The following is a 25,325-nucleotide window of genomic DNA, read 5'->3' as shown; positions in this document are numbered from 1 at the left end:
CTCAACTTGTAATAGAGGAGCTGTTGGTTGGGAAGGAAGTCTATCATCAGCAGGACTCAAGGAAACTCCCGTTGAGGAGCTTCCAGCGCAGTCACTGGTGGACAACTCACCAATCTGCAGTAAATGGTTGTCCTTCGGGCCTTGAAAAACAGCTGGAGCAGGAGAAGAATGTTAGTACTTTCGATTTTCTCTTCTTCCCCATCAAGACAGGGACGCATGCGGCTTCGGCAGCTCACCAACGGCTCGCGCCGTAGGCCTCTGGATTTTATCGAGGCAGATGTCCCTTCGAGATGACATCTGTGATGATGTCGGAGAGGGGGTAGGACGTCGCCGCAGCTGGAACCACCGCCCAGGAAGAGCTCGCAGTGGCCCTTGGTCTTGCACCCAGGTGTCTCCAACAAAGAAGCTCCCCTGCATTCGTACACTAACTTGGGAAGGGAGGGAGGCATCCCTGACAGGCCATAAATGACAACAGCTGTTGCCACTCAGCTGGATAAATACTGATTTATCCGGCGCAGGTGATTGCTACTTAACCTGATAAGTATTTATCCGGCTAAGTAGCCGTGAATTGCGCCAGACAGCTGGATAAGTACTGACTTATCTGGCAGCTGTTACCCTCTGGTAGACAGCCAGCTAAGTCAGAATTTATCCCGGTTATCAGCGGCAGTCGCTACTTAGCCAGACAAGTCAGTATTTCTTCACAGACATTTTTAAACTTTTTTCCTTTTTTTTAAGGGTTTTAAGTGCCAGTACAGTAGCACTGGAAACTTATCTCCAGCTATGACCCAAGAGTTAATTTTCCAGCTCTAAGAAAGGTGTGCTGGCCAAATGCTTCTGCAGTGCAGGCAGAAGGGTGCATTTGACTGAATGCACCTTTCTACATCATCCTGAAGGTTTGCTGCAATAATCAAAGCAAAACTGCAGGTAGTTTAGCTTTGATTATCATCTACCTCAAAAGAATCTGCACCAAGTATCACCTGCAATATGTGCAGCCAGGACCAAGGTCCCCTCCCCGCAGCTCCTCACAGGTTCGTGTTATCAATAATAGCACACATCAGACAGATTGGGATATAAACAAGGCCACAGTTTTATTTATAACATTCAACAACCAACAAACACCAGAGCCAATTTATAAGAACAATTATTATCTCCCCACCCCAGGACCCATTTGCCACGCCCCAGCACAATGAGTCCTCCACAGACCACCAGACCTGCGATATCCAGAGGCCTCCCGCCGCTAACCGGGACCCCCACCAAGGGGTCCCTGCCATGTGGTTGACCTCAGTCACATGACATAAACCAGAGACAAGGAGACCCGCCACCTAGCGGTTCCTTGCTCTAAACCCGGCTCCCATATTAGTCATGGCTCTGATACACCACCGAAACCTCCCCAAGCTGCGACAACAATAATTACCCCACAACAGAAATTCAGGGAGGGAGGGGATCACCAGCTGCACCGAGGAAAGAGGCAGGGAAGAAGGTGCCACCCCCTTTTATTTTCCTCCCCCTATGACGCTGTAACTTCCCCTGGTGCACCGGGGCCAGCCAACCCGACCGGATGATCTTACAGGGTTGGCCCCGGGCACCAATCAAATTGAATCGCCAGCCCCCACGAAGAGGGAGGAGGCGGCGGGGAGGGGCCAGAGGCAAGGCCAACCGTCCTGCATCGAACCCCTTCCCCCACCATGCCTGATCGCGCACGCCGGTCGGAGGAGACAGCCTGGCGCCCACATTACCGCGGGCCTCCCAGGCTGCGCTCCTCCGGCCCTTCCAATTTTTATGCAGGTACTTTTTATAAGACAAAACTACGCAGATAGTTGCCTCCTCCAACTTAAAGCCTCCCTGGGAACAGCTACCAAATACACAGGTAAAAGTGCACAATAATCAAACAGCCCCTTTCTGTGGGTAAAACCCTGGCATGTCTGATTATTGCACTCATTATATACACGTACATGGATACAGATAGATAGCTTGGTCGTCAGATTTGCAATACAAGTACATTTGAATACGTGAATATCGCCAGTCTTTCACCGTATACATAGCCTCATTATGTAATGTTGCCTGTCTTTTGTAGTCTCTCTGTGTAATAGTGTTTTCACTTTCCCTGTTATCATGTCCTCAGTTCTTCCAGAGCCAAAAGCTTTTATCGGAGTAACTCAAGCCATTCTTGGCTTGTTGGACATGCTACCCAAGTGCAAGAGACACAAGTTTCTTTCTTTATTACCTCCTGAACCTTGCAGCAGCCTGGTTCCTGGACTATAATGTTTCCTCCAAACTGCCTGGTAAGCCTTTATCATTTTCTGTTTACTGTGTATTGTTACAAATACAAAGGGTGCTAATCTCTTAGTAATTAACATCACATTGGCAGGGGCACTGAAACTATCATTTCCAGGATGAACAACCAGCAACTACAAACTAACAGAATTAGATTTATGTCTAACGGTGAGTTGTGTGTGTGTGTGGGGGGGGGGGGGGGCGTGGTGGAATGACTTCATGGTTGTAAGGTTTGCAGAGAGTCAAAATCAGAGACAAAGCCTCAGTTGTGACTGGGATATGGACAGCTGCAGGCTTTGCTGGTGCTCCAAGGAGCTACAACACCTACAGTATGGTGAGCAGTGTCAGGGAGCAAGGGGGTCAGTGGCTCTTATGTTTCAGATTTGCTTGAGATAACAGGTTGTAGAAGTATCCCATTCTGTCAGTGGAGTGCCAGAGAAACAATGACTTCCATTTTACAAAAGCAAAACTCAGTACCTTTCCATCAAATCAGTGGCGGAGGTACTTGGGGACAGGGGGAGGTTGTGGAGGTGGGGAAGGAGAGGGGAAATTTTCAGTTGTAACCTAGCCGGCTAAGCAAGGTTGACCCCAGGGTGCTGCAAAACCCAGGATGAATAGGCCCCATTGAGACTGAAGGCTGAAGTGAAGAGCAGGGTGGGGAGGGGGCTCTACCAAGAGGCTGCAGAATAAGAGAAAGATGTGGAATGCCTGCAAATGAACCTCTTTGCTGAATGGACTGCTACTGTTTCTGGTCCATGGACCGACAGAAGCTCTAACATACTCCTCCCCCTAACCATAGGGGAAGAATGGGAAGTGACAGCAGGCAGAATGTGACCGACGCAGGCCTTCCATATCAATGCAAGGCCTGGGGCAATCCCCCTGATTCGTCCCCCACCTATGGATGGTCCTGCGGATAAGACGCCATTCTGAGGCACTCAGTTATAGGACGCTCTTCACAATGGCGTCTTATCCACAGGTCCATCCCAACGTGGACAGGTTGAAAATATTCTGTGGCAGCACACATGCCCTTGGAATAGCCCCCGACCAGGGTGAAGAAGCAGGCAGACAAGCAAAATAAATTAAAATAAAAGGAAAAGGGGTGAGGAAGCTGCAGGGGAACTAAAGCAAGCCCCACTATAAGGAGCAGGACCCTTAGCCCCTCGGGATAAGCAGTATTGCACTGAGGCACAGGGGAGAAATGGGATAGCAGCAAGAGATCATGGGATAGTCCCTAGTGCTACTGTTGCTGTATGGGAGAAAGCATTTGTGGCTGGAGAGAAAGGTAAGACCCAGGAGGTAAATCAATGTACACTCCCTGGAGAAAACCAAAATTTAAACTGAACGACTGGCCAATTTTGAGTGCTGGAGTGCAAGCATGCTCTGGAAGATTTTTTGTGTCAGGGGACAGCCACTGTGCTAGGACTCCAGTCTAGGCAGGAATCCATGCCAGGTTTTCCTGCAAGCACCCGGTATATTCCCTGTAACAAACTCAAAAGCAGGAGAGTTCGAGGCTTACCAAGGAGCGTAGGCACACTAAAAGTGAGGTGACCAGCCCCTAGGAACCTGATTTCGGACAGCACAGGAACTTTAAAAACGTTAAAAATAAAATAGAAGCAGCTGACACCTCTCCCCTGTCATTAGGTCAGCTGAGAGCGGCAGCGTTAGAGAAGCTAAAAGATTTTTAAAAGCGGTACATGTGGGGACGGAGAGCCCTGTCTTCCCTTCAGAAAATTTGTGGTGGAGCCAGGCTGCACCAGAGGGGTGCAATTCCAGGAATCAGTAGTACTGACGTTTAGGCTCTGACTTTTACGGTCTGGGGTACTGATACATAGACAGGAAGGAAAAAGCACAGGACTGCTTCTACGGCCAGGTCCATAAGCAAAGCACGTCAAGCACCGCTGTCTGAATTTTCAAGAAGGCTCATCACCCAGTAAAAGAGAAACACGGGGGTAATCTGCACGGCACGGCAGATACTACAATAAGAAGCTTGCTGGGCAGACTGGATGGACCATTTTGGTCCTTTTCTGCCATCATTACTATGGGCCGGATTTTAAAAGGGTTACGTGCGCCGGGCCTATTTTAAACAGGCCCGGCAACGAGCGTGTAAGTCCCGGGGCTTACAAAAAGGGGCGGGGTCAGGCTCCCGGCACAGTAGCCATATTTGCTGCTGTGCCAGGGATCACGCGCCGGCAGTCAGCCGGCGTGCGCAACTTACTTCAGCCCTAGAGTTGAAGTAAGTTTTCTGATACAAAAAATAAATCATCAAAGGTAGGGGGGAAAGGGCGGGGGAGGTAGGGGAACCGAAGGTCCCTCCCTCGGAGCAGCCTGGGAGGGAAAGGGGGAAGGCAGCGTGGCTCGGAGCGTGCAAGGTGCACAATTGTGCACCCCCTTGCGCGCGTGCCGACCCCGGATTTTATAACATGCGTGCGCATGTTATAAAATCCGGGCGTACGTGTGCGCGCCGGGTAGCATGCGCACACGTACGCCCGCGAGCAAGCTTTTAAAATCTACCCCTATATTACTAGGTTACTGCTGTTACTGTGTTCCTGAGGATATTTGGAAATAGAAGGAGAAAAATTGAAGTTTGATTCCAGAGTGTCACCTGTGCCCTGGAAGGCAAAGACAAAAGGGACATGGTAGTTATTGGTAATAAAACTGAACAGGAACATGGTCTAATAGCACCTGTTCTAGTTAGAGGGGAGTGTGAAGATATAAAGACTGAAAAAGTGAATACTGTTCCCCTAAATTAAAGGGGGGAATTTTTTATTATCTTTTGTTTTCCATAGCTAGATTTACCCAGTTCCACCAAGCTGCCAGACATCCGCACTAGAAAGATCTTAGGTTTGTGGAAGATAAAGTCTGCCTCTTTGGCACAGGGTATTATTGATTTCTTATAGATCGACAGTAGGTACCCCCCCCCCCCCTAACTGGAGGCGGACATCAACAGAAGAAAACCAGACGCCAAAGACCTCAGGGCCCATTGCTGGAGGAGACGTGGCCACGCCTGAGACCATCAAACAGCGAGAGACAGAGCTCAGAGATAAGTGTGTGAGACACATCTGAGGGAGGCAACCTAGGTCTGGCCAGACTAGTAAAAAAACAAAACAAAACCCTGAGCTCTGTAGGAAAGTCACAGAAAAGACAGACAACATAGAGAAAAAGACCAATACATACAGCCAAGCAAGACAAAGATACTTACCACAAGAGGGACTCTCTTTGTGTCAGCAGAGCCTGGAAGAGAAAATATAACCCACAAAGACTCAATTACTTAAAATACAAATTTAAACTTTGGATACAAGTTTGGGACACAGCTAGAGTAAATTAAAAGCGATATTTATGTGACTGAGTTTATTTATTTATTTATTTATGGTTTTTATATACCGGATGTTCCTGTATACAATACATATCACTCCGGTTCAAGAGTTGCAAGAGTTGAATCTATATTGAAGTTCTGCAAGAAAGAGAATAGAATTGTTAACTTTGGTTTAGTACTGCTATTTGTAAAGGAACAGTTTAAGAGCATTTACATTCTAAATATCTGATCACTGTAAAGAAGAAAAAAAAAAGGAATTTTCTTAGAAATACTGTTTCACTGATACCTAGGGATGTGTGAAGCCTGAACCTATTGGTTCGGGCTTTGTTTTCGGCCCGCTGCAGGAAATCTCATATTTCCCGCGGTTCGGGCCTTTAAAATTCAGGGAGGCCCGGAATTTCGGGAAAAGTTCCTTCGGGTTTCGGCCTCCCCGATCCAGGACGAATGCACATCCCGACTGATACCCATGGAGAGAACTTGAATATTTGTTATTGTTTATTGCAATTACTATTTATTTTCTTTTTGGTAAAAATAAAATTGTTAAACCTTTTATCTCAGGAATTGTTTACTACAGAGGTTCTCCAGATAACATCCTCCCTCAGGAGGATGTTATCTGGAGAACCTCTGTGGAGGTGGAAAAGGGTAAACAGTGGAGTGCCTCAGGGATCTGTACTTGGACCGGTGCTTTTCAATATATATATAAATGATCTGGAAAGGAATACGACGAGTGAGGTTATCAAATTTGCAGATGATACAAAATTATTCGGAGTAGTTAAATCACAAGCAGACTGTGAAACATTACAGGAGGACCTTGCAAGACTTGAAGATTGGGCATCCAAATGGCAGATGAAATTTAATGTGGACAAGTGCAAGGTGTTGCATATAGGGAAAAATAACTGCTGCTGTAGTTACACGATGTTAGGTTCCATATTAGGAGCTACCACCCAGGAAAAAGATCTAGGCATCATAGTGGATAATACTTTAAAATCGTCAGCTCAGTGTGCTGCAGCAGTCAAAAAAGCAAATAGAATGTTAGGAATTATTAGGAAGGGAATGGTTAATAGAATGGAAAATGTCATAATGCCTCTATATCGCTCCATGGTGAGACCACACCTTGAATACTGTGTACAATTCTGGTCGTCGCATCTCAAAAAAGATATAGTTGCGATGGAGAAGGTACAGAGAAGGGCAACCAAAATGATAAAGGGGATGGAACAGCTTCCCTATGAGGAAAGGCTGAAGAGATTAGGGCTGTTCAGTTTGGAGAAGAGTCAGCTGAGGGGGATATGATAGAGGTCTTTAAGATCATGAGAGGTCTTGAACTAGTAGATGTGACTCGGTTATTTTCACTTTCGAATAATAGAAGGACTAGGGGGCATTCCATGAAGTTAGCAAGTAGCACATTTAAGACTAATCGGAGAAAATTCTTTTTCACTCAACGCACAAAAAAGCTCTGGAATTTGTTGCCAGAGGATGTGGTTAGTGCAGTTAGTGTAGCTGGGTTCAAAAAAGGTTTGGATAAGTTCTTGGAGGAGAAGTCCATTAACCAGCTATTAATCAAGTTTACATAGGGAATAGCCACTGCTATTAATTGCATCAGTAGCATGGGATCTTCTTAGTGTTTGGGTAATTGCCAGGTTCTTGTGGCCTGGTTTTGGCCTCTGTTGGAAACAGGATGCTGGGCTTGATGGACCCTTGGCCTGACCCAGCATGGCAATTTCTTATGTTCTTAGGATGCTCATCCTAACTTTATCAGTGCTTCTCCTGGAAGACTTTGCTGGGTGGGTTTTGGACCCCATTTCTGTACAGGAGACCCAGTAGGGAAGAGGGCATCAAACAGTACATCCTGTTTAGAGACCCTGCAATACAGAAACATTTAACAACTAGTATCCCACCAACCTCAGCAATGATAGCAGGAGAAAGTCTCTGCCATAGGGAGGCGCTGTATAGATTTAAGTGGGGGCAAATCTTTTACAATAAAAAAGTGCCCTCTTCTTCCCCACCTCCAACTGCCAAGTACCTCCGCCACTGCTATAGTGGAAAGATGGCTTGGGCCGATACAGTATCGGCAGATGTTAAAACGGGCTCTCATAATTGAGCGCCCACTCTCTTAATGCGCAATGATCCACCTCTCCCGGGCACCTGATTTAATATTTTAATCGGCTTACAAGGTAAAAAAAAAAAAAAAAGAGGAGATAGGGAAAATTTTGCGTCCCTAGTTCCTCCTCGGCATCGGGCGCCCAGGAGGCGTGGCCATCAGTGGGTTGGGAAAACTCTGGGACAGGCGTTAATTTTTTGAGTAAAAATGTGCATGCCAGGCACACTTTTTTTTTTTGCATCGGGGTGATAGTTAATAGTGTCATCCACATGAATTTACTTGCAATAAGCGCCATTAGCTATGCGCTCAATTGGACACGCATCCATAACCCCAGATGCAAAACAGCAGCCACTGTTGCTCTAGCACAGAATGGGACACTTCTACAACCTGCGATCTCAAGCAAATCTAAAAAAGAAAGGTCACTGCATTACTGCTGTATTGTATTGCAACATTAAAGGAAATTTGATATCATCATAATATTAAGATTTGCTTTGTACACTATATTCTAGGTTTGCGATTCTCTCCTCCAATCCGCATGACTCCAAAGAAGATCTCATTTTCACAAGTACCTATATACAGGGCCGCCATCAGGAATTTTGAGGCCCCATACAGCAAGCAGACAGCGACGGACCGCGCGCTTTGCCGGCGCATACTGTCTGACGCGGCGGTGACGTCACAGCCGCGTCAGACAGTGAACGCTGGCAGGACAGAGCGCGCGGACGAGTCTCTGTCTGCGGTGCTCTGTAAATCAATGCTATGCGTGTCTAAAAGACACGCATAGCATTGATTCTCTCCCTTCTCTGGGGCCCGCACTCTTTGCCATGAACTAATACATCCCCCAAGCGCACCTGCCGCCTGGCGGCTGCGGCGGGCCCCCATATGTGGCAGTAGATCCTGGGGCCCCATACTGCAGGCCCAAGAATACTGCCCTGATGGCGGCCCTGCCTATATATGAAAACGACCATTATTCTTAGACCAAATATATGAACATATATCTTATGATATTCATTGTGGTTATTCTGAAATCCAGACGTTTGGAGGCCACAAGAACTGGTGTAGAGAATCACTAATAAATAACATAGCAGGTAAAATATGTGCATCATTTCATAAACAAGTGTGGGGATACATGTATTGAGACTTTTCACTCTCTCTTCTATGTTTGTTTTTTTTTTTTTTTACCATATCTTGTTAGTTTATCTGCTAAAGCTGACAATTCCGAAAGAAACCCATTAAAATTCTCCTGTATTGTGCCCATGGTTTCCATAGTCTCATGGAGCCCATAATGTTCCCAAATGACTGCTTCAATAGAACTGTGGAGATCCGAGTTAAGCTCACATATTGTTCATAAATTATATTTAGTTGAACTCATTAGCTGTGCTGGACAATATGTTTTACTACGGTGTCAGGAACAGAACTGGTGCATGGCAGCCCAGCTGCCAGCTTTCTGAGCCGGGGGCGGCGGCGGGGACAGGCGCGAATCCCTGGGACAGGCCCCGGAGCCCGGCAAACAGGAAACCCAACCCCAGGTGAGGCCGCACTGCGCCCGGCTCCCGACAGGCTTCCCAGAACAAAAGGCTGGAGGCGAGCAGCGTGGCGGCGGCTGCCGCTTCTCTTCCTCCCCGGCGAAGTCACTTTTCCTGCTTTGTTAGAGTGAGAAAACAGTCACTTCTGCCTTTCGGCACGGAAAATAAAAAGGCACATTACGATGGGCCTGGCCAGTACGCCGAGAGCCTCTGTGTCTGCCGCCCCTGCCCCCAGTGGGCCGAGGCAGGTCCCATCCGCCTTGCTCTCTATCCCCCCCCCTATCCCATTAGGCCTGACGCCGGTGCCGTGAGCTGCGGAATCACTCGGAGTGAAGCTGTTGACCAACATCGCGGCGGGGGGGGAGTGCAGGGGTTGCCTTAGCTCTGCTGGGCCTGCCGGCTAATTGCTAGCAATGGAAAACACACTCCAACTGCTATCGTCCTCATCAATAATGGAGTATTAGGTGGTCTCCCAGTCCAGCTCCAATTGATCTGCTACCTCCTTTCGCCTCTAAAGTGTTCTCAGCGCGTGTGTTTAGCAGGAGGGTGCTTAAGTGCTAATTGTTACACCGTGGATTGATTGGCGACAAGATGGCCTGCCAAGTTTCTCTCCGGAGAGGGCTGCCTCCATGGGGGAGGAATCCTTCGCTCGCACAGTTCCTCCTTTTCTCTGTATACAATAATATAAAAAGAAAGTGTACGTCTGGCCAGGGCTCCTAGAATTTAGTGTAGCTCAGTCATCGATCTGAGAGGTGAGTTTAGAGGTTAGAACTGGATATCTTATCTAAAGACCCTCCTTTTTTTTTTTTAGGCTGCTTTTAAATCTTAGGCGTGATGGGTTTTAGCCGCATTAACTTTTTCTTTCCATTGTAACCATTATCTAACCTTATATAATGCTCTAGTCTCGTCCTGTATGTTTGTCTTATTAGACTGTAAGCTCTATAAAGCAAGGACTATCTTTTCTGCAAGTTTGTGCAGCGCTGCTTATGATGTGAGTGCTATAGAAATTAGTTGTAAGCAACAGTAGATATTTCACACTAAGGGGCCGATGCAATACAGTGCGCTCAGCCGAGCATACTGTATAACCCACACTCCGACACGGGTTAAATAGGCACTAATCCACCCCCTAATGCAATAGGGGAATTAGCGCCTATTTAACCCGCGACGGACGTGGAGCGAATGCAGTAGTGCTCCTCACAATAGCTGCGTCGGTCTTCATAACCGGCAGCTGTGGCAGGGTCGCGTTAGCAAGGACCCCCTAATTTGGGTATTGCATGGCACCCCCCCTTGCAGGCACCATGCGCATGTTAGGAAAGTGGGCGCTGACTTTTCAGCGCCCGCTTTCCGCCCTTAAGGTTCCTGAGAGCTTATGGGTGACATCATCCATGGTATAATACTGATGTTGATCCACTCCACTCAAAGATATCACCTGCACAGAATCAAGTATTGGAATGCAAATAAGTGTGCCTCCCCTCCCTTCGGCTTGTACCCAGTGCCACTACACCTTTTAACAAGTATAGAATAATTTCAGATTTATGTGATTCCTTCTTCCAGCTCTCAGTGATGCAGCCAGCTCTGGGGTGGATGGTTTGGCAACATCATTGATAGCTGATCTGCTGCAATTAATGATAGTAACAGAGTAATTTCAGTGTGGTTCCTTCCTCCAAATGGGATTCTGAGACTTCCATCATCTTCAGTCACAGGCATGCAGCCAGCTCTGGGGTGGAGGGCTTGGCTGGCAGCAATAGTGAATGCTGATTCACGTGACAGCCTTAAGCAGAGAAAAAAAGCAAATGGGCAAATATTATTATTAATTTTAAAAATTAGCAAATTGCTGAAGCACAGAGAAGCAAATTGACTTGCCAAAGGCCACTCAGAATCATGAGTAGACAGGTATTTGAACTCACTTCCGCAAATAGGCCTGGTTTTCAGAATAATCCATAATGAATATGCATATTTGCATGCACTGCTTGCATGGTATGCTCATCTGCTTTGTGCATATTCATTGCCGATATCCTGAAAACCAGGCCTGTTTGTGTTCTTGAGGACTGGAGTTGGCCTCCCCTGCTCGTTACTGATCAGGCCTCCCTCGGGAAATGAAAGCAGTTAAAACAAACCCACAATCACAGCAGTGGAAATATCTTAGGTGCCTGGCCATAGAGTTTACATTGGTACTGAAGTTTTAAAAAAAGTTGGATCTCATCCTAGATTATCCATTTATTCTAGAAATTAGCATTTCATAAGAAGCAATGACAAATCAATGTTTACCTTTCTTTAAAAGATCCAGATTCACAATTTTCCAGTGTCTCAATATGACACACTGTGCAAGGATTTTACAATCAGGGCCATGAGAAGGGGTGGGCAAGAAGAGCAACTACCCTGGATATCAAGCAGGAGGCAGAGCTGGTGCAAGGGTATTAGGTGAACCTTACAGCCTTGCACTCCCCACCCTCCCCACACACAAACATTATTCATTTATAATAACAGATTTCACATAAAAAAAAGGACATTCACAGTGCAATCTTCTGAGGTAAACAACATACTGTTTACAACATGAATATTACATTCACATGCACTGCTGAGGTGCTAACCAGAGAATCCTGACAAAAAGACACTTGTAACCTGTATGAGCCTATTGAAATGCACATTGGGTGTGGGCTTGGCCCTCAGAAAGCCATGAGAGCACTAATAAAATATTTCAAAACAGCAAACAAGTCAAATAAAAACAATTAATAAGGATTTAAAATATCTGTTCTCCACTTCTGGGAAATTTTGATTTCCAGATGAGCTGAGATTGTCATGGATTAGCAAGGGGAGGGGGTTTCTTGCCCTCAGACATTTTTCTCTCTCTGTCTCTCTGGTATGCACACACAACCTGACTCGCGCGCGCACACACACATCCATACATGCATGCTCTATCTGTCACACACTCTCATACTTACACCATGACACATGCTCTCACACACATAACATGCTCACTCACTCTTACACACATGGGGATTCACACACATTTTTTCTCACCCATATGCTCACTCATACACTCCTTTCACACATGCTCACACATACGCGCACATATTCCCTCTTACTCAACCACACATACATGCTGTATCATCCATACATGCTTAATCACATACACATGCATTCTCTCTCACTAACACACATGCTCAATCATACATGCATGCACTCTCTCTCACACACGCTCAATTACACACAAGTGCTCTCTCACATGCAGCTATATCACACACACATGCTCTATAATCTACACATGCTCACCCACATATGTGTTCTCTCACACATGCTCAATCACATACACACATTTTCTCTCACACATGCTTTCACACAATATGTTCAATCACACATACCTTCACTCTTACACACACGCTCGCTCTCTTACTATTCTCCCCCTCTGGAGGCAGAAATGGCAGCAGCAGTCTCCTCCTTCAGCCCCAGTGGCCAATGGGATCTCCTCTTTCTTGAGGCAGTGGGGGGCCATTATTGCTCCTGCTCTGCTTCGTGCTTCTTCTCCTTGCAGCTACTGCACTGGCTGATGCTGCTCTGCCTGCTCCTCCTCCTTCCTGCGTGTGCTTGCTCCTGCAGCAGCAATGACACCACTTCCTCTTCTAGGCCCTCACAGGTGGAAGGAGGTGTCATCATCTTACCCCGGCCCCAAACTCTAAGTACCTGCCTAGTCCGCTTAGTGCTTCAACCTGTCCTGGTTGGAGAGGCTGCCATTCCACCCTTTTGACTCAGAGTCAGCAAGCACAGTGTCCAAAAGAGAAGGGGAGCGCAGAAAGCAACCTTTACATGGGAGCGGTTTTGTCCGGTGACTGTGCTGAGTACCATACACAATGCTGGGGCAGGTTGAATAGGCTACTTGCCCCAGGAGGCGCCATCATGGTCCCTCATTTCATCAGCCATTATGGCTGTTCTCCCGCAATGTGGCGGAAGCAGTGTGCATGTGGTAGCATTCTACTGCTGACCCCTGGCTCTGTGCAACTCTCAGGAAGTTTAAGGCTCACACAATCCATGCTCCTGTATTATTCTTGCAATGATAGCTGAGAGGTACGGGGGGGTATAGGCATGGAGCAGCTTGAAGTGACCGAGAGCTGCACAGAGCTGTGAGTCAGTAAGAGCATCAGAGAGAGAGAGAGAGAGAGTGAGCATTGGGGGCCAGGGAGAGGTGAGAGTAAGCCATGGGGGATGAGGATGGAAATGATCAATGGGGGGATGGGGAAAAAAAATGAGCAATGAGAGTTGATGGATGAGAGAGTATGAGCAATGGGGGCTGGAGAAGGAGGGGATGAGAGACTGAGCAGTGGAGGGTGTGAAGAGAAAATGTTTGGAGAGAATGAGCACTGGGAACAAGAGAAAAGAGAAGGAGAAAGTGACAGAAGAACAGATCTGACGTGCAGGGGCAATCTGCCACCTGAGGTGAGGGATGAGATAGCGTCCCCCCCTCGTCCCGCCCCCCTCTCACTCCGCCCCAGTCCCTCCTCCCTTCAGCTACCACCGGCCTGGCCTCTGGCGGCATCAGCATCCCTGCTCCATGCTACCGGCCTGGCCTCCGGCAGCTTCAGCATCCATGCTCCGTGCCACCGGCCTGGCCTCTGGCGGCAGCTTTATCATCCCTGCTCCATGCTGCCAGCCTGTGGCAGGGACCTTCTTCTTTTCTGCCACCGTGCCTGGAACGGCGGCAGGGGCAGGTGAGGCGGACGTCACTGTGGCGTTCTGAGAGGGGCATTTTTTGCCGCCTCAAAATTCTGCTGCCTGAAGTGGCTGCCTCACCCTGCCTCATTATAGAACTGCCCCTAGACATGTGGGCAGCACTTTCACCTTTTGACCAAGATTTAGGTATTTATTTTATTTATATTCTGCTTTTCAGGCACCTCAAAGCGGATTACATTCAGGTGCTATAGATATTTCCCTGTCCCCAGAGTGTTTACAACTGGAAGAAATTCGGGCCCAGACCCGCCCAACTGCCACATTGAACGTAAGTGACAGGTACATGATTTCTTGTTTTTACCATATTTCTTGTAGATTGTGTTTAAAATGGTTTACAAGTACTTTTAGGTATGACTTAGGGTGAAGTGGTATCTTCTGACTCGAGTCAGAAGAAACAGTATAATTATTATTTGGGTCAGAGGGATAAAGTGCTTTTCTTCCCCCTCATCCAAAGAAAAAGGAAGTTTGAAAACCACAATTGTAGGCTCTTCCCTGGACACAGACACGGAAGTGCCAGAGGCAGAGTCAAAGGAAGTAGACAGTGAGCAGCCTGTGTCTGAGCTACCATGGGCTAGAGAGGGATGGGGAGGAAAGAGAGTGAGATGCTGGGCAGGGGGGGGGGGGGGGGGGGGTGGGGTTAGAAAAAGAGAGAGATGCTGAGAGGGGAGAGAGAGAGAGAGAGAGAGGGTGCTTTGCTGGAGCATGACACATTATTTAGTCATGTTTTACATACTTATACTATTTCATCCCAAACCTGTTTATTGCATATTAGATATTAATAAATTAGATAAGAAACTTATTTTTTTATATAATCCCCCCCTAAAATTGCATACAGTAAGTCGGGGGGGGGGGGGGATGTAATTCTGAATAACTGCGCTGGGTGCAGAAAAAGCTGATCCCGGCACTGAAAATTGAACAGCATTTCCGAGCACGTTTCTGCTTTATTATAACTGTAAAGAGATACTGAACAAAACCAGTTCAGGGCTTTCTTAAATTGGCAACCAACTCACGCTTGAGAAAGGCAAGTATAGTATTCCAAAATGTGTTAATCAGAGTGCAAATCAAATGTAAACATTTACCATTCACAGCACAGTCCCTTCAACATAAGGCACAGAGGGCACGGTTAATATCTAATAAGAGTCCAGTATGACCTATGAAATATTTTTTATGTGAATCACTGTCCCTAGCATGATTATATCAAAACATTTCAGTTCCAGTATTCACTTCTGTGTCCCAACTCACTCTTACTGAATCAAGGTTATCTTTTAAATCCTCTGAACAGAATAGAATATTCCTTTGAAGATTCTTTAGGCATTAATCCCAATTTATCTAAATAGTTATCCAAAACAGCTGTACCCCTAATTTACAAATATCTCCAAATTCCTTTTGCAAACTCTGAAAGGATTTCAGTACTCCATTTTACATATCTGATATTTATTTTATTTTACTTAGGTGTTTTATATGCCGTCGTTCCAAAAGAAAATCACGGTTTATAAAATCAGCATCCATATTCTTGGTCAACATTCCCACACTGTGTCAACATCCGTATTCCAGGTCAACACTACAGCACATACATATCCTAGTTCATATTCATACATATTCTAAGTCAACACAACAGCAAGTATATAATCTAGTTCATATCCAATCACTTTCTAGGTCAACATAACTGCAGATACAAATTCTAATTCTACTTAAAATACACTATATATCATTCATTGCTTATTGCTCGCTCCACTAATATTATCTCTAGAATTGATATAGCAGTTATCAGCATTATAGGCATTTTACATTAAATCGTATGCATTTCTAAAGAGTCATGTTTTCAGTTCATGCTTGAAACTGTTTTTCTCTCTGTTATCTGATGTAGTGATTCTGGAAGAGAGTTCCACAGGTTGGGGCCTGCTGTGGAGAACATTTGGTCTCTTATTTGCGTTAGGTGTGTGTTCCGAGTAGAAGGCACCATTTGAAGTCCTTTGTTTTGTGATCTTAGTGCTCTCTGAGGTGTGTAATGTTGACGTGTCACTCCTGATAAACATGGGTTAATATTGTTGATGATATTGAAAATTAGAGTTAATACTTTATAATGAATTCTGGCTTGTACAGGAAACCAGTGCAGTGCTATCAGCGAGGGCGTGATGTGGTCAAATTTCCTTGTCCCTAGTAAGAGTCTAGCAGAGGCATTTTGAAGTAATTGTGGTTTTAGAAGTCCTGAGGGTAGGTCTAGTAATAGTCTAAGTTTGAAAATATTAGTGTCTGTAAGACAGTGCGGAAGTCCTGTATTGTTAATAAGGGTTTGATGTAATAGACTCAGCTTGGAGTATCCTGTTTTGAATAATTTGCTTACATACCTTTTCATAGTGAAGTTCTCATTGATCTGTATTCCTAGGTCTCTTCCTCAGTCCATCCTATACTTTCCAATAAAATGGATTCCCAGGTATAGCTATGTCCTGGTTCCTCCATTTAAGAGCTTGTATTGACCTCCCTGAAAGAACTTCCATACCTTATTCCAAATCTGCCAAGAGGCTTCAGTCACTGGGTAATATTGACTACCTGTTCTGTGTCTCTGACAAGATACATCAAATAATGTAAGGGGGCTTAATAATTAGTTTTCAATATCTACCCAGTCAGGTCTTCACTCTCCTCATTTTTGCACATTGGAATAACAAATGTCTAATAATAATTAGAGGTGTGCATGGAAAACTAATGCATTTTTTCTGTTTTAATGTGCATTAAAATGTTTAAGCATGCACTACGGTTCAAAATAATAAAAACCTTCCTTCAATTTTCAACCTGGAATTAACATGAACAATAATAATCAATAAAATATGGAAGCCATGACCATCCTATCTCTAGGCTTAATGCTGCAATTTCTACTGCAACTTTTTTCATTGCCTGATTTACAGTGTAATCTTCGGTCTATGGCTCCGTCCACCTTATTTTTATATTTTGGTGAAATTTAGTGAAAGGTTGTGAAAAACTTATCTTAAATAACTGTCGTGAATGCCCATCCACCTCATCAATGAGCCACTTCATCAGGACATAATGTCCAAAAACGTTCACCATAGCGCCGAATATACAGAAAACCTTTCTTGGACAGTTTGTTATTTGAAAGGAAAGAAATAGACCGTTCCCTGAGGTAGGAAGCTCGGTGACTTCCAAAACGTGGACTTCTTCCTTTTGGAAATTCATCATGATATTTGTATGGGCATTTTTTCTATTGACATAGAATGGTAGAAAACCTTTCGTAAATAACCCTCTAAGTTTTGTGCTTGAGGGTAAAGTGACTTACACAAGTACTATTGGGATTTGAACTCTGACATTCGTGGTTCTCCACCTGCTGCACTAACCATTAAGCTACTCCTCCACTCCATTTTTCTGCTTCTTATTTATTTTTATTTATATGTTTATTATTTTTTAGTGTGGTGCTTATGTTTAGGCTTATTGTGTATATTATTTTATGATTGATGTACATCTCTTTGGGATTATTTAGACTAAGCAATTTATAAATAAAATGAAATAACAGTAGTGTCTGTTTCTTGGGGACCGACTGCACTGCACGTGCATAGGTTAGGTGTTGTGACATGGGCTGGTCAGAGGCCCAGGCATTGACTTCCCTTCCATGCAGCTGGAAAATCATGGAGGAGGAATTATCAGTGCACCTGGAAGATAGTGGCATGTGCGAGGTGGCGGAAGGACCAGACAGCTGTGATGACTACATTGGCCCACGTGGGCTGCAGGATGAACACAGCTGTAAGAGTGAGGAGGTTGGGCTGGGGAGGAGGACCAGAAAAGGCTGGATTTGGGCTGGTGAGTGGGGAGTAAAGAGTAGATCAGGCTAGAGGGTAGGAAGAGAAACTCCTGGGGTTACGGTAGGGAGAGATGAGGTCAGATTGGGCAGAGGAGGAGAGAGCGTGCTGGGACTGGACTGAGGGGGTGGAGCAGAGAAGAGCACATATCCTGTATTGAAGTTTCAACAGAAGACAGACACCAGATAACAGCAAAAACTCACATTTAGACCAATTTACAAGTTCAAAATGTCCCTAAAGACTCCATACTTTTTTCTACATGAGATTCAGTCTGCAGATGATTTTTCAAGACCAAAAGCAGGGCATCTGCATAAAGTAAACAGAATTATTTTTACCACTATTAATATGTCCAGTGACTTCAATAAAATTGGTAATGTTCTTATTGGAATTACGAACAGCAAAGCTGAAAGCGGGTACTCCTCATACCTGGGAATCTCCAGATTTGGCCCGGAGACTCTGGGTTTAGAGTCCCAACTCCGGGGCTCCTGGAGAACACTCAGGATCTCCGGGTCTTAAACTTCCTCCCGGTTCCGTGCAGCTCTCTTTTTCTGTAGCACAGGGTAAAGCAATGGCAAGCGCTAGGACGCAGGGGAGGCAGACAGGCAGGAAGCCTGCAGCTGCTTCCCCGCCTCACCTTTCTGACTCGCTCTGGGTAGCAAAAGGAGCCAATCAGCAGTGAAAGGAGGGGAAACAAGGGATGCGCTCAGGAAAGGCTTCTGGTGCTGGCCCTCGTGTTGCTTCAGATTTTACAGTAACTACCCTGACCAAGTGGGTAAAGAAGTAGAGAGAGTAACTGTGTGAGGATAGTGAGAGGAGAGAGCAAGAGAAAGAGGGGGCAAGAGTGTGTGTGAGAGAGGGGCAACCAAAGGTTGATAGGGGGCAAAGAGTAAGGATGTGCAGAGAGGAATGAGCAAAGGTAAGAAAAGAACAAAAAGGGAGCGAGATGAGGGGAGGAGGAAGATAAAGGGGCAAGACAGGAACAAGGGTGGCAGGAGAAGGAGAGGACCCTGGATTGGTTGGGGACGGGGGAATCCAGGAAGATAATGTAGGAGGGAAGGTAAGAGACATGGAAAAGCGAGAATGGGAGAAAGAGGAAGTGAAACAGTGAAAGGAGAAAAGGTAGGAAGGCAGGAAGAATAAGAAGAGGAAAAGGTGAAAAACAGGAGAAGAGGCTAGAAAAAGGAAGAGAAAGTATTAAAATATCTGCAGCTGAAGGAAAGAGACAAAGAAGGAAGATAAAGAGCTGAAATAGAAAAGAAAATGAAAGAGGACAGCAGAGAGAAAAAGAAAATAAAAAAAGAGAGACAGACAAGGGCAGAGAATGAGAAGAGGGAGGCTGAGCCAGAAACACTGAAGGTTGGAAACTATTTTATTACCTGCTAGAGAATACTGTTTTGATTTGATTTGATTTACATTCTGCTTTTCAACACTTCTGAGCAGATTATATTCAAGAAGGGAGTTACTAGGGGGTGGAGGAAGAAACCAAAAAGTCTTTACGGCAAACACCGTTCTTAACACCTCCTCCCCCCCCCCCCCCCCACACACACACACTAATCTCAGGGTGAGCCTAACTCAAACGTTCCCTGGTATGGCGCTCCTGCCTAGTACCCCATGTCAACATAACAAGAACACATCGCTTTCTCTTAATGGTGCCTAGCACCCTCATGCTTAAGTGATGGGCACACGTTTTAACACAGCTGAACCACCCAGCAAGCAATGCAGATTTAATAACATCAACAGTTACATCATTAGAAGGAATAAAACCCCCGAGGAGAGAGAGATAGGGGCAGAAATAGAGATTTGAGAATGACTCAATCAGAGCCATGTGCGCGCGAGCGGATGAGTTGACCATGTCGTCTGAAGCCTCTTTAGCGCTTAAAATCCCATTACTCCTCTTTCATTTCAGAGTGGTTATGGGGAGGGGGAAGGAGGAACTGAAGACAGTGTCTGCTCACCCAGAGGATCAATTTTTTTGTGTTTTTTTTCCCCTCTTTAACTAGAATACGGGCGCCAGGCTCACAACAGGTCCTCAAAAGCCATCAGTCAGGGACATGAAATATTCACAAAGCTTAATCTTCTTAGGGGATCTGTAGAGAACCCCCCAGACGCTGCATGAACACTCTTCCTGAATTTGTAAAGGATGGAAAGGTGGAGGGGGTAGAGAGAAATGAAGTACAGAGGAAGTGGCGAGGGAGCTGTTCCCCTTTTAAGATCCACTTAAAGACACAGTCTCCCCAGCCAGTTCTGGACCTGAGGGGAGGATAGAAGGCCTAGCTTTAAGAAGCTTTTATTTTCCTGTGCAGCAGGAGATTAATCTTCTCTCCTTGTTTTCCTTCTAGCTGCAGAATAAATGCACGGTCTTATTGGGCAGGCAGGCAGCACCTTTTCTGATCATTCTTCAGGTCCCTGAGGGTGACAGCAATAATCTGCTGAAAATCCCAATTCAGGCACTAAAAAGCCACAGGTTTCTTTGGGGTCCGGAGGTGAAGCCGAGGCTGCCTACTTTAAAAGTCATGGGGCTGCGGTGGGTATCCCATAGTCATTGCCCGTGGGAACTGGGGGGAAGGGGTTTACGTTTTTCAATCTTATTGACAGTTCTTGACTGTAACAAATTCAGAGTCAGATGTGAGTAAGCCTCATTTCCTGTTTGCAGTTTCCCTGTAAGCTTTCCTATATTTGTGTAAAAAAAAACAAAACCTTTAAATGTTATAACCACAACTTAATCTTTTCCTCAGTTCATTGTAGCGTTGCAAGCCTGATTATCTAATAATTAGAATTAGTGAAGGGATCCTCTGATTTATATGTCTGCTCAAGAGTTTCTTTGACAAACTAGAACAGTTCGCTAGACGGGAATATAATCAGGGTATTTCTCACTGTAGATATGAATCAATTTTCCCATTGCAAAGATGCACCAATTAAACCATATTTCAATTGGCGAATCTCTTGCTTTTTTCGGCTTGGCACAGTAAGTAGCTTCCCGTGAAAAGGAAGCAGCAAATTTTGACAGTTTTTGTGAAATCACATAAAAGATAACAGGGAAACCTAAACATTGAATATTACGGCAGGAAAAGACCCAGGGGCCGTGTGGTCTGCTCATTTCTCCTACTTGCAATGTACTGCACACTCTTCTTGAGCTCCAGCTTCACGTTCACTTCCCACAGCTAAGGATCCTCTGCGCTTGTCCCATCCTTGCTTTAAATTCCAGTTCCGCTTTCAATCTCAGTCAGCTCTCCTGAAAAGGCTAGTCCATGCATTAGGGGTCTACATTTGTTTTGAAATAACATGAAAAAGATGGCCTGCTTCGTTGTGTGTCATTTCGAAATGAAACAAAACCCTCCAATGAAATTCACTGGGGTTTCTCGTTTTGTTTCAGAACTAGCAGGTACCCACCATGACTTGATCTCCCCCACTGCTGCCGCCACAAAATAGCCAATACAGCTGAAATTTTAAAATTGGAACGCCGCCTTCCCTATGCATCCTCATTCCCCCCACCCCCACCCCCACAATGCTTCTTGCCTCTTCCATGGGGTATCCAAAATCCAAATGGGATAGGAATGAACCCCAGTTACTCCTGCCCCACTGGATCCTGATTTGAAGATGACGTCAACCGGCCCTGAGGCCATACAGCAAAATGGAACTAATATGGTGCCAGCCTCAGGTCCAGCTGGAGCCATTTTCAAATCAGAAGTCAGCAGAGCAGGAGCGACAGGAACGCTCCTATCCTTTTTCAACTTCAAAGACCCCATAGAAAAAGTAAGAGACAGGGCAGGGGGCTAGGGGAAGGCCTGGAAGGGGGGGGGGTGTCCATTTTTAATTTTGGTAGCACTGAATTTTGTTTTGGAGGGGGGGGGGGAGAGAAGTGAACCTGGCCCCTTAAGTTTCCATTTGTTTTTGTCCTGTTCTTTTTGATGTTTGTTTCAAATAAACAAAATGCAGAGAAATAAACATCAAATGAAACAAAAAAACTACAAAAAAAAACCCAAAATGAAAAAATGAAATAAAACAAACATTATTAATGCACTCTCCTACCATGCATCCACCAGTCTTTCTGTGAAGAAGTATTTGCAATGAATTATAGAAAGTATTTTTTCAGTTAGCAAACACATAATTAAACTTTGGCATTTGCTGCCAGAAAACGTTGTCCAGGCTGGTAAATAGCTGAGTTTAAAAAAGATTTGGATAAGTTCCTAGAGGGAAAGTCCATTAACCATTATTTAACTGGATAGCCTTAGGTGTCTCCTCCTCTCATGTCTGGGAACAGGCTTTCCTATTTGGGATCTGACAGGCACTTCCAAGCAGCTGGCACTGGCCACTGTTGGAGACAGGATGCTGGGCTCGATGGACTATTGGTCTTATGTTTCTGAGTCTCCTTTCAAGTCTCATAACTTTTAAGAAAACACTTTTACTTGAATGTGCCCACATACAATGAAATTCACAGAGGAAAACTACAGGGTAGTCATAAAAAAAAAGATCATGCTATGTTTGCAGTATCATTATTGCTTGCTGTAAATGCAGAGGGTTATTCGTATTCCCTGTGCAAATGTAAAACCCTGAGTAAAAATGTGCATACAGATTAGCACTGCTCAATGCAAATTCCATATTATTTTAGCTCAGGGGTGGGTAACTCTGATCCTTGAGTGCAACAAACAGGTCTGGGTTTTAGGATATCCATAATGAATATGCATAATACATATTTGCATGCACTGTCTCCCCAGCATGCGAATATGCATATTCATGGTGGATATCCTGAAACCCAGACTTGTTCGTGGCACTCGAAGACTGGAGTTGCCTACCCCTGCAGTAGCCATTACTTCCCAGTGCAGAGAGGTGCATAGGTGTTACTGATGTTTTCTTAACACTGGAAATTTAACTCCTGGCCAGAGGTGGAGTAGTTTCTGGGGCTAGTGTTAGTCCATGGGGGTGAACCTGCAGTTTCTGATTTTGGGAGCCCTGTATTCTGCATTTATGCGTATAAAACCTGTTTTTCGTGTGCACAGCTTTTATGAGCCAACTTGCACCCCTAACTCAGGTTTTGTGTGCACAACTCTTAGGAGCAGAAATCATGTTTTCTGAGTACAGTGTGCAGAAACCCTGGTCTATGCCCCTAAATCGTGTAGTGTGTGCATTAAACCATGCCTTACGTGCGCAAAGCGATGTTTAGACCATGTCCTGTTTCCCTACGTATATTTATTTATTTATTTATAAAACATTTATTATCCCATCTATCAACTGTTCTACAGGGGTTACAAGAAATAAAAAGCAAAGATAACTATATAGCAGTAAACCAATTCTCCGGGAACAGAGGCTGACCTAGCCAATGACTAGCCTTAAAATGAATACATAAAATTATTTATTTATTTAATATATTTTATTTAAAAATTTTCTATACCGTCGTTAAATTAAATACCATCACAACGGTTTACAGAAGGGCACAATAAAGAGAAATATGGGTGGTATAGATTACTAATTACTCGTGTGCCATCATAGTACAGTAACAATGTAAAATAATAAACTAGGTGTGTAAATTATCCTTATCCATAAATAAAACCTAATGTAAAAAGAGCAATTCTGAAACCGATCTTAAGTTCTCATTAAAACTCCATTATTACACTGCCCTCTGATTAAATTGCCGCTGTACTAAGAATTAATCATAGGACACTGACCCGTATCTCCAAAGGCTTGCATATATCATGGTGTTTTTAAGTTTTTCCTAAACGGTCTTAGACATGGATCAACTCTTAAGATGAGTGGCAGCTCATTCTATAAAGTGGGCCCTGAAACCCTCAAAGATCTCGCTCTAGTTTCTCAGAGATAGAAGGTGTGCGCAGTGAAGGAATCTCTAAGAAATTCTTCCCTGATGACCTTAGGGCACAGGTTGGAACATAGATTTTTAGCATAGCAATATGGGCTGTTGTCATTCAATGCTTTTAAATTCTTAAGCTGATACATAAAGCATACGGTGGGAGGCCACTGTAGTGATATTAGCACAGGTGTAATATGATTGTATTGCTGCGTAACAGAGCCCGAGCTGTAGCATTCTGCACCATCTGCAGTGCTGATAGGATAAGATGCTGGAAGCCCAATCTATGCTGCGTTACAATAATCTAGGCCACCGAGTATCATGGTTTGTAGCACTTCCGGAAATCATCCTGACATAGGAACGATTTCAATCTTCCCAACAGTTGAAGTTTATAATAAGATTTTGCTATTGCTTTTCTTTGAGGCTGAAAAGATTCAGAGCTCTCAAAACTGATACCGAAATTTCTGGCTTGTTTCAGAATTGGAATAGTCCAGTTACCAGCATGAAATGAAGTTGGAGCATCGAAATCAGGAGCTCTGGATAGAATAATCGCCGCGGTCTTTCCTTCATTTAAGCACCAGTTGGTTTCCTCTTATCCATTGTTTAATGGTTGAAATGCGGATTGTCACTTCAGCCAATGCATGAATATGATACAGAAATAAAGAACTGAATATCATTGACAGCGAGCAACGCTGAGTCCTGTCAGCAATTTATAAATTGGTCTCAAAAAGATGTTTAAAAGAATGGCTGAGAATGCTGAGCCTTGCAGTACCCCAGTTTTCGGAAGGTACCAAAAGGAGACTGAATAATCCATCCTGACCTTTTGTACCCTGTCAGTCAATAGGACCTGCAGTATCCCTGATACTTATATTGCCTCTGATATGGACAGTACAACAGAATGATTAAAAGTATCGAATGCAGCAGAAATATCTAAAAAAGTTCATACATAATGTGTTGATGTCAAATCCTCGCAAAAAACATCAAGGCATGACGTGAGTAAGGTTTCTGTACTGTGATCAGATCATAAAGTATATTTATGTGGGTCAAGAATTGAGTGCTCCTAGAGATATTCTTTAAGCTGTTTTAATACCATGCCCTTTGTAATTTTAGTTAAAAATGATAGTTTGTGTGCATAAATCATGGTTTATAGGCATAAAACATAGCTTGTATGTATTAAATGTGATTTATGCATGCTATTCTTTTTTTTTTTTTTTAACATATTTTTAGATTTATACACTTTTTAAATTCCCGGTGCATTAGGATACCATTAGCTTACTGTATCTGGAGTTAACGTTTTTTTAGTACGTGAGTAAAGAAAATGTGCGCGGATGTTCAGTGCACATTTTTTACTCACCTCTTATTACATCGGGGCCTTAGGGAGGGTTCAGAGGCAACATTAGATCACATCCCTGGATTTCTTTGTCTCGGGAACAATTTCTGTAGCTGGTTAGAAAGTGCCGGTCCTCAGACTTCTGAATGTAAACAGTATTTATGGGAAAACAATTCCAGAAATGACACTTAAAAAGTGCAACAACTTTGATCAGAAAAACATTAGCTGCTCAGTATTTAAAAGGCTAGAGGGGTTATGTGCCTACTCATCCCCCTAAATGGTGCCCTGGAGTATAAAATTAGTCTTCTGATGTGCATTCCCATTCTCAAGACATCCTCATTAGAAGCTGTAGTGAACAGTAATACACTTCCCCACATCATCTGCCACCATAGACTTTAATGGCCTAGCCTTCATAATTTTGCCATTATAGCCACTGAAATTCATAAAATCTCATTCATG

General features: G+C 44.5%; 1 long non-coding RNA gene across 1 annotated transcript; it reads left to right on the top strand.

The window, feature by feature from the left end:
* The first annotated feature begins 9,086 nt into the window (after positions 1–9,086).
* LOC115073306 lies at positions 9,087–24,671 on the top strand. The gene is made up of 3 exons (XR_003851973.1): positions 9,087–9,211; positions 14,091–14,198; positions 24,015–24,671. It is a non-coding gene; the product is annotated as an uncharacterized LOC115073306 (long non-coding RNA).
* Positions 24,672–25,325: the final 654 nt, after the last annotated feature.

Source organism: Rhinatrema bivittatum, chromosome 11 (assembly GCF_901001135.1).
Source record: "Rhinatrema bivittatum chromosome 11, aRhiBiv1.1, whole genome shotgun sequence".
NCBI classification, from domain to species: Eukaryota; Metazoa; Chordata; class Amphibia; order Gymnophiona; family Rhinatrematidae; genus Rhinatrema; species Rhinatrema bivittatum.
This window is presented reverse-complemented; position numbering and strand designations above follow the sequence as displayed.